At 40.7% G+C, this 12,273-nt stretch overlaps 1 long non-coding RNA gene across 1 annotated transcript in view; it reads left to right on the top strand.

Annotated features, from left to right (window-relative positions):
- Positions 1-745: 745 nt before the first annotated feature.
- LOC138107347 (uncharacterized) overlaps positions 746-12,273 on the top strand; it is a 30,521-nt gene continuing 18,993 nt past the window's right edge. Inside the window, exon 1 of the long non-coding RNA XR_011149428.1 lies at positions 746-898. This is a non-coding gene — a long non-coding RNA (uncharacterized lncRNA). The remainder of the gene's footprint in view (positions 899-12,273) is intronic.

The following is a 12,273-nucleotide window of genomic DNA, read 5'->3' as shown; positions in this document are numbered from 1 at the left end:
AGCTGAACACAGAAGGTCTGTACAGATGAACAAACAGTTCCTGACAAAATTCAGACATAAAAAGGAAGCATATAGGAGGTGGAACCAGGGATGGGGGAGCCAGGAGGCATGCAAAATGAAGGGTTGGGCTTGGAAAAACCAAAGTCCACCGGTAGTTGAATCTGCTGAGGCATGTAAAGGGCATCGAGGGGCTTCTATAGGTACTTAGGCAGCAAAAGGAAGAGTAGGGAAAATGTGAAATAGTGCAGGGAATCTGGTGACAAAGAACATGGAAAAAGCCAAAGTACCAAGTGCAGCCTTCACCTAGATCTTTACTGATATATCTGACCTTCAGGCATTCCAAGTCCCTCAGACATGGGGGGAAATCTGGAGCAAGGTCATACTGTCATTAATTTGTGTCATTTTGTATCTAATTCTTCATTCACACTGTGTGTGGTTGGTTCAGCTTGTAAATTCTTCTAGGCAGGGAACTGTGTTCATTAATTTGGCTTCAAAAAGATGTTACGTGTTTTATGTTGAACAGTGTCTCTGGAGGTATTCTTAGACTGACAGTCACATTAAATGGCTTTGCACTTTGTGAAAGTATACTCCCTATTAACAATCCCTGCAATCCCTGCCTGATTCTTAATTTAGTTTTTTTTTTCCCCTGGTTTATCTGCACATGTGCAGATAACCAAGCTGGAAATTCCCAGTAGATTTCAGAGGCGAGGCTTGGTTACTGTGTGCAGTAATCCACAAACACCATGGCATGCAGTTCAGTCTGCTCCACCAACTCCTTTTGAGTCCAGAAAATCTTGACAGCCAATAGGACATCCCCAAGGAGGAAGGCATGGGAGTCAGGCTCTTTCTCACTACCTCCAAGAAAAAGGATTAAAAATGTAATTTTTTCCCCCCATGGGTAAGTGAATAAATTAGGTTATTTTTTTTTTTCTTTTGCTGTTCCATGGTTTTACGTGTGTGTATCTCATTAAGTAGGATCCATACCAAAATAAAATTGCCATGGCAGTAATCTTTTAATTCTAGGAAAAAAGAAAACCTCCAAGGCAAAAAGCATTGGTAATTAGGAAAATAACTTTAACATTTGTGGATTATGCTGACCCAGGAGTGAGAGAGGTTTGCCTTGAAGTGGTTTCCCTCTGCCCCAAGGCTTTCTGCTGCCTTTGACTTTGAAGCCTTTTGATTCAGAGGTGTCTCTTACACTGTAGTTTTCTTTTCACCTACCCTCTGTGTTTTCCCTTTGTTTTTTGCTGTGGTTTTATTTTGTGCTTGCTCACTTTTCTTGGAAATAACTCTCCTTTCTGTCTTTTTTTGACACTTTTGCAATGTGGTCCTGCCTCTCTCCTCCCCCTGTCCTTTTATCCCTCCTATGTCTTCTCCCACTGCTGTTGTTGGTTTTCTCCCCAGCACCTCATAGTTCTCCCCTTTTATTGGGTCCTTGTGGCAGGATTGCTGTTCAGGACTGGAGCTTTCCTCTGACAGAAACCTGTTCATCCCAGGAATGTAACTGAGGGCTTAGGAAGTCCAAGAAGGGGCCCAGAAGACTGGGTTCAGTTTTCAGCTCCAGTGTTGTCTTTCACGCTTAGGATATTCGCCTACGTGAAGCAGCATGATCTTTCATGGGCTCTCAGCTTGCTGCTGAGCAGTCTCATCATATTTTACTTGGTTTTAGATCGAGAAAACAGGGAATAAAAGTAGTTGCTGAAAGAACTGCAGAAGGACAAAGATTTCAGCCCAACAGAACTGGCCTTGCGAAGAACCATGCAGAAAAACCCAATATTAAGTCATGTTTGGACACACTCGCCTAAATAATAAAATCTGCACAGGTTTATGAAGAGTGGCATCTTTTTGAAATATTTTTTAAGCAAAGGGCTCCCCGGCGTGTAAGTATAGATAATATTATTATCAATATATATAAATAATAATGTTGTTCTAAGCTCTGCATTCACGAGTGATTAAAAACTGTTGATTTCAACAAAGTAAAAAAAACAGATTGGAAAACATCAAGAAAGGAAAGAAGAAAGTTCTTTCCCTGAGTAAATTACCATATTGCAAGGAGGTGATATTGTGGCACTAACTCCAGAAGTCTTGTTCTCATAGCACAGTGGGGTTTAGAGATCCCTGCTGCTACTGGAAGATAGAAAAAAATCCATATTTCACCAAGGGAAGCTCTTGGCAAAGTTCAGCATAGCTGTAGATACATATTTGTTAAAGGTGGGAACACATTTCATTTGAATTCTATTTTTTGCTATAAGCACTGGGCTCAGTCCCGAGCAATGCTGTCTCTTGCCAGTGAGCTAGCAATGTTGACTCAGAGCAGAAACTGGCCCCAAGTGTTTTTACATTTTTGTGTTGTCTTTCTTCAAAAAAGAGTGAATTTCAGGTAGGTCTTTCATATCAAAGAAGTCAAATGTGAAATCAGTCATTGTGTTGGGCAAGATGACTAATGTTTTAAAAAGTAGTAAGTAGTTGCAAACTGTTTATATTGCACAAACAAATGTTTTTGTAGATGTTAAACTGCTCCAAATCTTCAGGTGTTTTTCTGGAGGAAGGAGTACCTTGGAAGTAGTCGTTTCACTCTTGCAAATGAGCATCTGTCAGAACATAATAATTAGCATTTCGTTTTCTGTCTTTGGCTATGAAAGATGAAAAGCATTTGCTTGTCCTGCCCTTCCTCCCTCGTCTTGTACTGAGGCATTATCTCTTTGGCAGCTGATTAGGATTGTTCCTCAGTAGCCAACAAGCTGAAAGCTTCAATTCAATACCACGATTAACCTGTCACTACTTCCTTGTGGGAGTTGTGCATGCTGCTGGCCTGGGGGGTCCAGCTGTGCTGGGGTTGTGTCTGACTTGAAAACTTTGCCTTTGAGGAGCTGTTACCATCTTCAAGGGAGAGGGAGGAGACAGGCTGGAGGTCAGTCATCAGTGTCCTCTGTGACTGGCTTTATGAGCTGCCATTTTTACTGCTGCTTTCATGTAATTTGTGAAGACCAGTCTGGAAACTGCTGTCTGGTTTCCACCAGCAAAACATTGGACCACCAAGTTGACAAACAGAGGCATTAATATGAGACATCAGTGGATATCAAACCCTGAGACACTGAAAAACAATAGAAGTACTGCTCTTCAAAAGAATATTCTGTGTATTAGATAATTTATAGTATTTATCAAGCCTGACTCATGAGCCAGTGGTAAGTAAGGAATAGCATTTGAGAGTCTTTCTATTCTGGGTGTGATCATATCCTCCAGTTTATTGAAAAGACTAATAAATCCAAAATAAATCCCAAAAAAGGCTGAAGCTTGTCCCAGCAAGACTATCTTAAATTTTACACTTATCTCAGTACTCATGGTCTGCAGGTGGTTCTCACCAGAGAAAGGGAAGTTGAGTGGATTGTGTATACCTGTTCTGCTGCAAAAGTACTGCCATCCATCCAGGTGGGAAGTCTTCCCTCCTGTGCCAGGCAAATGTCCATTCTTGGAGCTGGACATGTAAAGCAAGATATGCTGAACTTCTTAGCTTCTGAACTTATGTATTCAGTCTTTCTTACAATAAATGAATTCTATTAAAATGTTGGTGCTTGGCTTTTAAAAAAGTCATACTGCATCTCTGTAGGTACTGTAATAGTTTCTGGATGCAAATATTAGAGCAACCATCCATTCTTGAGCAGATAATACTGCAGTGTCAGTGCCAGTGTTACATGATGAGCTGACATTGGTTGTGAGTGGCTCACTTTTTTCTGCAGAGTTGGTTGAGCTGACAGATTTCAGTATCAGGCTTATATAAATACTAAATTTTGATCTCTTAGCTAGTGAGTATAGAACTGTTGTGCTTAATTTTGTAAGTTATGTGAAGGACCATACTATATATGACATTATAGAATGACATTAGTGAATACTTGAAAGAATCTCCTGCTAAATAATATCCATTATCAGTGAAATAAAGGTGATTTATGCTCCATTTGGGTCACTAATTTTGTTTTGCAGCAAAGCAGGCATTTTCTTAGGACAGGAAGAAAAAATTGGAAGATTAATTGGTGTGTACAAAAGGTTTTACAGAGGTAATATACATGTAATGCAATCAGTAATAAAACATTTCTGTCTCCTGATGTTTATTAAAACACTTATTTGCATAGATATGGCTAAACAAAAATTTAAACACTCCTTGGAAGCAGAGTGGATGAGGCTAAATTTTTCTCATTGTCCTGGAAACAGCTGTGTGATCATGTTTTGAGCCCCAATGAAAGTCAGTACAATTTACCTACCAATCCGTCCTGGGACAAGCACAGCTGATAATCTTCCACTTCATATTAGAGTCCAAGTCTTGGACTTATTCCAAAGAAATATTACTTCTTCAAACACTCTTTCTTCCTATCCAATACTTCTTATCTCACAAATTTGCTTTACAACTGTTAAGATGATGACTTTCTGACAAGGTAACTTCCCTTCCTGTTGAATTATTTCAGAGAATTCCATCATACTGAGCAAAAAAAATATTATTTCCAGTTAAATAATGGATACAGAGACTGTGCCAAGCAATCCATTGAGATCAGGAGGTCTCTGGCCTGACAACAGAACTCAGTGATGAGTGTTATTAATTTCTCTGGGCTGTGAAATTGCTTATTGTTGCTGTCCAAATAGAAGAACCCAGGGTTTTAAATAGTTGTCATAAATAAGAAAATTGTATATAATTTAAAATGTGAGTTATATAAAAATAGATTTAGTGTCAATGAAGTGTTAGAAATACCAGGTCAAAGGGGCTGCTGCCAAGAATTAGCAGAGTCTCACTGACTTCTACGGAGTTACTCTCTGCATTTGCACAGTGATTAATCTCTAAGAAATGCCTGAAGCAGAAAACATAAACTGTTGTTGATTGCAAGTGGAACACTAAAGCCTAAACAGGAATATGAACAATTTAGGGATCATAATGCAGAAAATTCTATTAGGAAGAAGGGGAATATAAGGTAGGCTAGAGAATTGATGGGAGGAAATACTGGAATGACAGCTGGCAGAAAAAATTATTTCTCTAAACTAATTTTTGCTGTCTCCTGCAATAGTTTCAAATCAAGTCTGAGAACACTGGAAAGGAATTTGAAACCTGAGTAAATGATTGCACAGAGGGAGGATAAGCGGCAACTAAGAAAAGAGGTCTACTGACAGGGAAAAATAAAGAAAAGATTTCTTGTGGATTTATGGTGAATTTAAATGTTTTCGGAAGAATAATGTGCAGAGAGCTGAAGCACAAATATAAAGCACAAACCTCACCTCTCCAAGGTGACAAAGAAATCATCTGGTAATCATGCATAAATGCAAGACCTCTGCTTAAACGAAATCCTGATGCATAAATAACATTTCACATGCTTCTGTGCTTTGTTTGACTTGGCTCCTGAGCATTTGCATCAGTAAGTGTGGTGATTTCTGCAAAAGAGAAAAATTCTCAAAAGATAGGCTCTGGTTCCTCACAGCCATGAGATGCTGGGCCACATTGAGCAACGATTATTTTGTCAAGAGTGCAGAGACCTCAGCTGCATCGTGTGCTGGTTTTGGCTGGGGTGGAGTTAGTTTTCTTCACAGTGGCTGATGGGAGGCTGTGTTTTGGAATTGTGCTGAACACAGGGTGGATGATATAGGGATGCTTTTGTTATTGCTGAGCAGGGCTTACACAGAGCCAAGGCCTTTTCTGATTTTTGTGCTGCCACACTGGGGAGGGCGCTGGGGATGCTTGGGAGGAGACACAGCCAGGACAGGGGACCTAAACTGACCAAAGGGACGTTCCAGACCATAGAACATCATGCTCAATGCATAAAGTGGGGGGAAGGAGGAGTAAGTGGGCATTTGGAGTGATGGTATTTGTCTTTCCAAGTCACCGTTACGTGTGATGGGGGGGCCCTGCTCTCTTGGAGATGGCTGAACACCTGCCTGCCCAGGGGAAGCACTAAATTAATTCCTTTTTTCATTCATTGATTTCATTCATTTACTTTGAGTGAGTGCCTTTTGCTTTCCCTATGGCACTGTCTTTATCTCAGCTTGTGAGTTTTTTACCTTTTACCCTTCTGATTCTCTCCCTGATCCTGCCGGTAGGGGAGTGAATGAGTGGCTGGGGCTTGGCTGCTGAGTGGGATTGAGCCATGGCAGATGGTTCTAATGCAATTAAGAATTTGGCTCATGACAACCTGGGTTTGTTGCTGTAAATGAGCACTTCCACTTTGAGGTTTCCCTGTTTCACCTTTGTCTCTTGTGACTTCAGGTACACATCCCAGTCTGCTCCAAGCTGTCATCCCTCTGTTCTGCCCCACTGCTGCACCTTCCTGTACTCATTATCTTGTCTGAAAATGGTAGCTGGACTCCAGTCTTGTCTGATTTTCAGAAGCATATATAATTCCTCAAATATAAGATGTCCTCCAAATGTGTATTAGTAGTCAGTGAGCTAAACCTTTGTGGTATGGATAAGGTATGAGTTATCTTAAGCATTCAAGATGCCTTAAGCAAAGAGCAGCAAGAAATATATAAATGGATGTTGATTTTTCAAACAGCAGTTTAATTCTTCTGGCTAATTTTGGGTTATTCAGGCTAGGAAAGTGGTGGTATGGATCCATGATAGCTCAGCTCCTGCCTTTAAAAGCAAGCCATATCCTAAAGGGACCATCTCAATAAACACTGTGCAGTCCTGCTTTGCACAGTTATTCTGGGATCAGCAGCATCCCTGTGTTAGTGTGGTGGAGGGAAGCAGTCACCACTGGGGGAGCAGGAGGGAAAAGGGTCAGATTTAACTGCTCACAGTTAAAAGTGCAATATGGGTCTGAATTGTTTTATGCTCTGAAAAAAAGGCTTGTGAAAAGCTTTGGAGGTGGCAGAACACATCCATATTATCTTAAAATAAAATGGTTCCAAAAGATCTTTTATGTCACAGAAGAGGTTAATCTTCATCATTCTTATTTTAACATGATTTTCAAAGACTGTAAGAGATATTTTAATAAGGACTAGAACTATTATTTTCCAAATAACCACAGAATTATTTGGAGGGAGAGGTAATCACCTTTTCATAGACCAACTGATCTAGCTGGAAATTTAGGGAAGTTGTGCTAAGGTCTCTAGCTTCACTGGCATGTTGGCCAATGAAATCTTGAGGTTTTCCTGGGCTTCTTCATATTACACCTGATTTCTTCCCACTGTGCTGTATTTCACTTCTCCACTCCTGTTTGGAGCTTTTTATTGAATCACACTCTAAACAAAAACATGGAATTCATCAGGATTTACAAAATTTCTCTTCTACTTCTCATTCCAAGAAGTCTTATACCATCTGATGGCTCATGTAAAACGCTGTATGCAAAAATGAAATGTCAAAATACTCCAGGAACCTGAGCCTCTGTTAACCACAGTGGGTGGACAATGCCAGCGTGCCATGTCATACATCCCAGTGGAAGCATTGGAGAATCTTCAAGTGCTCGGGGTTTTAGAGTGATGATGTCTACTGCCTGCATGGCTGGGAAGACAGACAGAAATAATCCTCAGGGCTTGCTTAGAGATTGTTGTTAGGAGAATGCTCACAGACATTTTGAAGTTCCAAGGACAAAAAACTAAAGGAAAACAAAAAAATAAAATGCAATAGGAAAACACTAGACAGTCTCCATAAGGCACAAAGACGAGTTCAGCACTTCAGGCTTTACATTTACTCTTTGCAACTGAGTTGGAATAATACCATTGTTTGAGAGCATAAATAGGTGATAAAATGTGACAGTTGGGGCCTATTCAATGCATGAACTTCTGTCGAGGCTATTAAATTAATCAGATTCCTTGAACAGCATGACTCACCCTGGTTCTTCCAAGTTACCTTCGATTGCCTGCCTTGATAGGCTAAGCACCACTTTGTTGGGAAGCAGGTTTCTAGGACAGAGACTTCTTACACAGACAGAGCAAGGGTATCTTCTGAGGCCTGCTAGGCAACACTGGCCATGGCCAGCTATTAATGGCCAGTAATCTACTCAGATGCAATGGCAGTGATGATCATGAGACACATCTGACCAAGAGTCCATTTTCAAAGCAAACCAAATGGTCATAAGTCACTGAACCCCCAGCCACTGCCTTTCCCAGCTTGGCCAGAGCACTCCTGCTTCCACTGGAGGCTTAGCTGCCTTTTACAGTGCTACTTAGAGCCCTTTAGCCCAAGTAGTCCACTACTTGGGTTTCCCTTCTTCTCACTCATAAATAGATGTCTTTTCCACTTAGTCTGGCTTTACAATCATCTTCCCTACAAGCTTTAGCCCAGGAACACATAAGTGTGACTGAAGTGACTGGGCCAAGCATCTGAGAAGTCTATTTTATCTGCAATTGTTCGACATTACATTAGGGGGCAATTTAAAATTATTTTCATTTTTGCTTACATGGATGATTTGGAGGTTGGAGAAAAAAGTCCTGCTTGTCTCCATGCAGTGGTCTATCATTTTATTCATAATTTATTATCACTTGGACTAATTGTAAATAAAGATAAAACAAAATTTTCAGGAAAATATTTGTATTTTCTTGGGTATAAATTTCACTCATAAATACTTGTATTTTTCCCTTACTCTGCCTTTACAATATACTATTCACCTCCCCTACAAGCTTCAGCACAGGAACACATAACCCAAGTGACCAGATCAAGCATCTGAGAAGTCATGTGTTTTTTGATATCTCTGATGAGAATGGAAAAGCTCTGCATGTCCTCACTGATGCTGTCATAAGCAAGAGCAACCATGTAAGATGTTAAATATTTTGTACTAACAGACATTTCAAAAAGCTTAAGCAGGGAATTTGTAGTTATTTCTGCTCAAACGATGCTGGTCCAGCAATGTTTTAAGGAATCTGTTCCAAAGACATTAATTCTTAGAAAGGGAAACTTAGGAACAAATCTAGGCCCTGCTGAGTATGATGAAAGGCTCTTTTGTGATCAGAGCCAGAATTTACCCAGGGAAATTGCAGTGAATATAAAGAAATAGACTTCATTGTCACACTAATTTGTGCACATTCCCACTACATCTAAGAAAATAGAATTTGCATTGAATCTCTATTTGAATGTTCTCTGGATTCACTCAAGAGCCTTTCCTTCCAATCCTGCTTAAGATGCTGTTATTTATAACTCTCTGAATTAGGATTTTTTACATTTGTAGGAAAAGTTACTCTATAATGATAACCTGTAGTTTGACTAGCAATCCCCTGAAGTTGATTAATTTCTAATGAAAAATACTATTTCTATGTTTCCATTTTTTAGCTGCAAATTTTATGATCTGTTGAACAAACAGCATTTCAAAAGGATTTGTGGTAATTGCAGCTATGTAAATAGTTTTGATTGATTTTGTTAAAATAATATGATTGGGTTTTGTTATCTGTGTCACTAAGCCCAGCATTCACTTATCTGAAAATTAAATATCTGAGTCTGAGTTGATATGATGCATATACAACAGTATTTAGGATCTGTGCAATGATGCAGTTCTAAAGCAAATCTCATCCTTGTGTCTGTTGTCAGCTCAGTTCTTTGGGCAGTTGTTCTGCTTAGCTGAATTCCTTTTAGAGGAAACTTAACCAAAACCTCTGGTCCAGGTGTGCATCAAATGCCCTTCTATCTCTAGAAAGGCACAGTGATCTAAACGAATCCTTCAAGGAATTTTGAAATGTGCCTGTGGAGGAATAGTTGCCCTAGGTAGGATAGCTGATCGAGGGCAGCCAGACTAAATCAAGTCCAAACCAAACCCCATATGGATATGGAGTGGACATTGGGACTTCAGCACCATCTGCTTCCCTCTTCTGTTGTGTCAAAGCAGATGCCAAACCGAAAATGGCCTTAGTGTCCCACTATAATCAACAGAGAGGAACAACAGCAGACAAGTCAGGCAACAGGTCTATCTTAGACAACACTTGTCTTAGAATATCAGAGCATTATTCTCTCCACTATTAAGTGTCTCAGGCATCAGTCTTTTAAACACCTAAGTTAAGGCAGATGAATCCTATTAGCTTGCTCATGGCTTTCTACTGAGACATTCTTGGATGCTTCCACCTCCCAGCTAGGTAGGATGGCTTTGTATGAAGAGAGAGGATTGCACATGCTGTATTTTTCAGTGCCCATCTTTTCATTCCTCCCTTATTCCTCTGTGGTTCCTGCTCAAATGCAGGTCTGGAAGGAAATGCAGGAGTTGATCTGAGTTTAGTCCTGCTGAAATCAACAGCAGAATTGCCCTTGGTTCATCTGGTGCAGCTCTGCCTGATTTAACATGTCTTCCAAAGTGCTCGGTACGTCTGTAAATCAGAGCCCAGGCACCACGAGCTGAGGAGCACTCAGCTGGTGACAGCCGTGCAGAAGTGAGGTTGTCTGACTCACTTGGCACTTCTGGGCAACAGCAGGAAGGATGGGATAAGGACACATCTCCGGTCAGCATCCAGCATGCTCTGGCCACAGTGGTGTCCTTCATCCTCCTCCTGTAACAGAGCAAGGGCTGAAGGGTTGCTCTGTCTGGGTCTGTGACTCCTGTTCAGTACTAAAATGGTCTGTCTGATAAGGGTCCTACAGGAAACTGGTATATGAACACATCCTGAGGGACTGCCATGGGATATATTATAAATAAGAACTATATCAATGAGCTTAGCCTTGGCAGATCCTAAATTCTCTTTGCTTGGCTTCCCAACTTCAACAGTGCTCTTTAACTTCTGTTACCTTGGGTTTTCTAGGCTCATAAAACCCCACATGTATTTGCAGAAATCAGTCCTGTGGCATAGTCCTGATACTTCAGCTGGCCTTACAGCCCCATTGAGCCAGGCTTGAGCCTAGCTCATAGACTCAGTTGTCCATTCAGCTCCTTCAATCCATTCTGCCTTTAATTTTGTATTATACAACCTATCCAATCCCATACCACACTGCAGCCCTTTCTTAATCCTGCATCACATACAAAATATATTTATTTGTTTGATTTTATATGCAAATTAGCAGTTGGTTTTCAAGGATTATTATGCATGCTTTATGTCTTGATTTAATAAATTTGTGCAAGTGAAAAGCCTGGGGGGGAGAGACAAAGGCATCATTGCTTGGGTACTTTCAGTTGTTTTGCTGGCAATTTATTAGACTAATTGGGCATCACTAGCTCAGTGATTAGCTAAAATGAGAACCATTGTTTTATTTATTTAGAATTTAGAAGTATTAGCCTGGCAACACTTGAGCTGCTGGCTGCTCATATTTTTTATTTCCCTTTTGATATTTTTAGATTCTTTACTATTTATTGTACCACAACAAACTGCTGTAGAAGACATGTTTGCAAAGCTTTCTGTTGAAACTGTAAAGTTCCCCATCAGTGTCGTTTCCAACAAGCATCAAAAGGTTTCCAGCATCTTTTAAAAATTGTCCACAGAGCAACAGAGCAACTGAGCCATGTATAACAAATTGTCCTAAACCATCTGAGAGTTAGTGCTGTAAATTCAGGAAAAGTTGAACAAATTCAGCATGAACTTTCAGAAAAACTTTACAACACAGGGCAGCCTGATTGCTGATGAGTTCTGTGCTGGCAGTAGTGGGAAGTGCCTGTCTGCAATTTGAAGATGTTCTCTATGCCAACCCCTTTGCAGCCTGTCAGTAATTAGCAGCCTGTGGGTGTGTAGACCTGGGAAGGGTAATGTCAAGGCCTCTAATTTTCTTGACGAGTGCACCCTGCTAAGCTATGGTGAGACACAATAAGTGCTTGCCTGCTTATTAGCAACTTTGAGAGCACAAAAAATGCGCAGACATCCCCTCTTTTTCCTAAACCAAGTGTGAGCCTCTTCATATCTTTCTGTCACACAAAACATGTTGGTGTCAGTACATCAGTCACATGGACTCCCGGTGGAAAAGCCACGGCATCTGATTTTCCAGCTGCACCTGGGTGCTCTCACACTGCTCTTTGCTTCAGCCCAGCTCCAAGCACACCCTCTGCAAATATTAAACTGGCTCAGGGACATTACCCCAGCCAGGTCTCTGCCCCCAGAGAGTCCACAGGCAGAGGCAGTGAAGGTTTTGGATGGGACTCATCTTCTTTGCTGGTCTAAGCGTCCTTGGCATCCTCAGGGGGCAATGGTTGTGCATGAATTCTCCCTGCCAGACAGGCATGCCCTGCCTGGGCTAAGGAAACTGCTGTTTTCTTTTAAATGCATGCTTTGTTTCTCAAGGGAAAACTGTGTCCCTTTTTCATATTTATTTTTATGCAGTCTGTCTGTCAGTCTTCCCTCCAAACTTGTGATTATGTCAGTCAGCTTCATCCAAATTTAAAGAGGGTTTATATTCATTCT

This window comes from Aphelocoma coerulescens, chromosome 3 (assembly GCF_041296385.1).
Source record: "Aphelocoma coerulescens isolate FSJ_1873_10779 chromosome 3, UR_Acoe_1.0, whole genome shotgun sequence".
NCBI classification, from domain to species: Eukaryota; Metazoa; Chordata; class Aves; order Passeriformes; family Corvidae; genus Aphelocoma; species Aphelocoma coerulescens.
The sequence above is the reverse complement of the archived record's forward strand: the minus strand, read 5'-3'. Positions and strand labels throughout refer to the sequence as shown.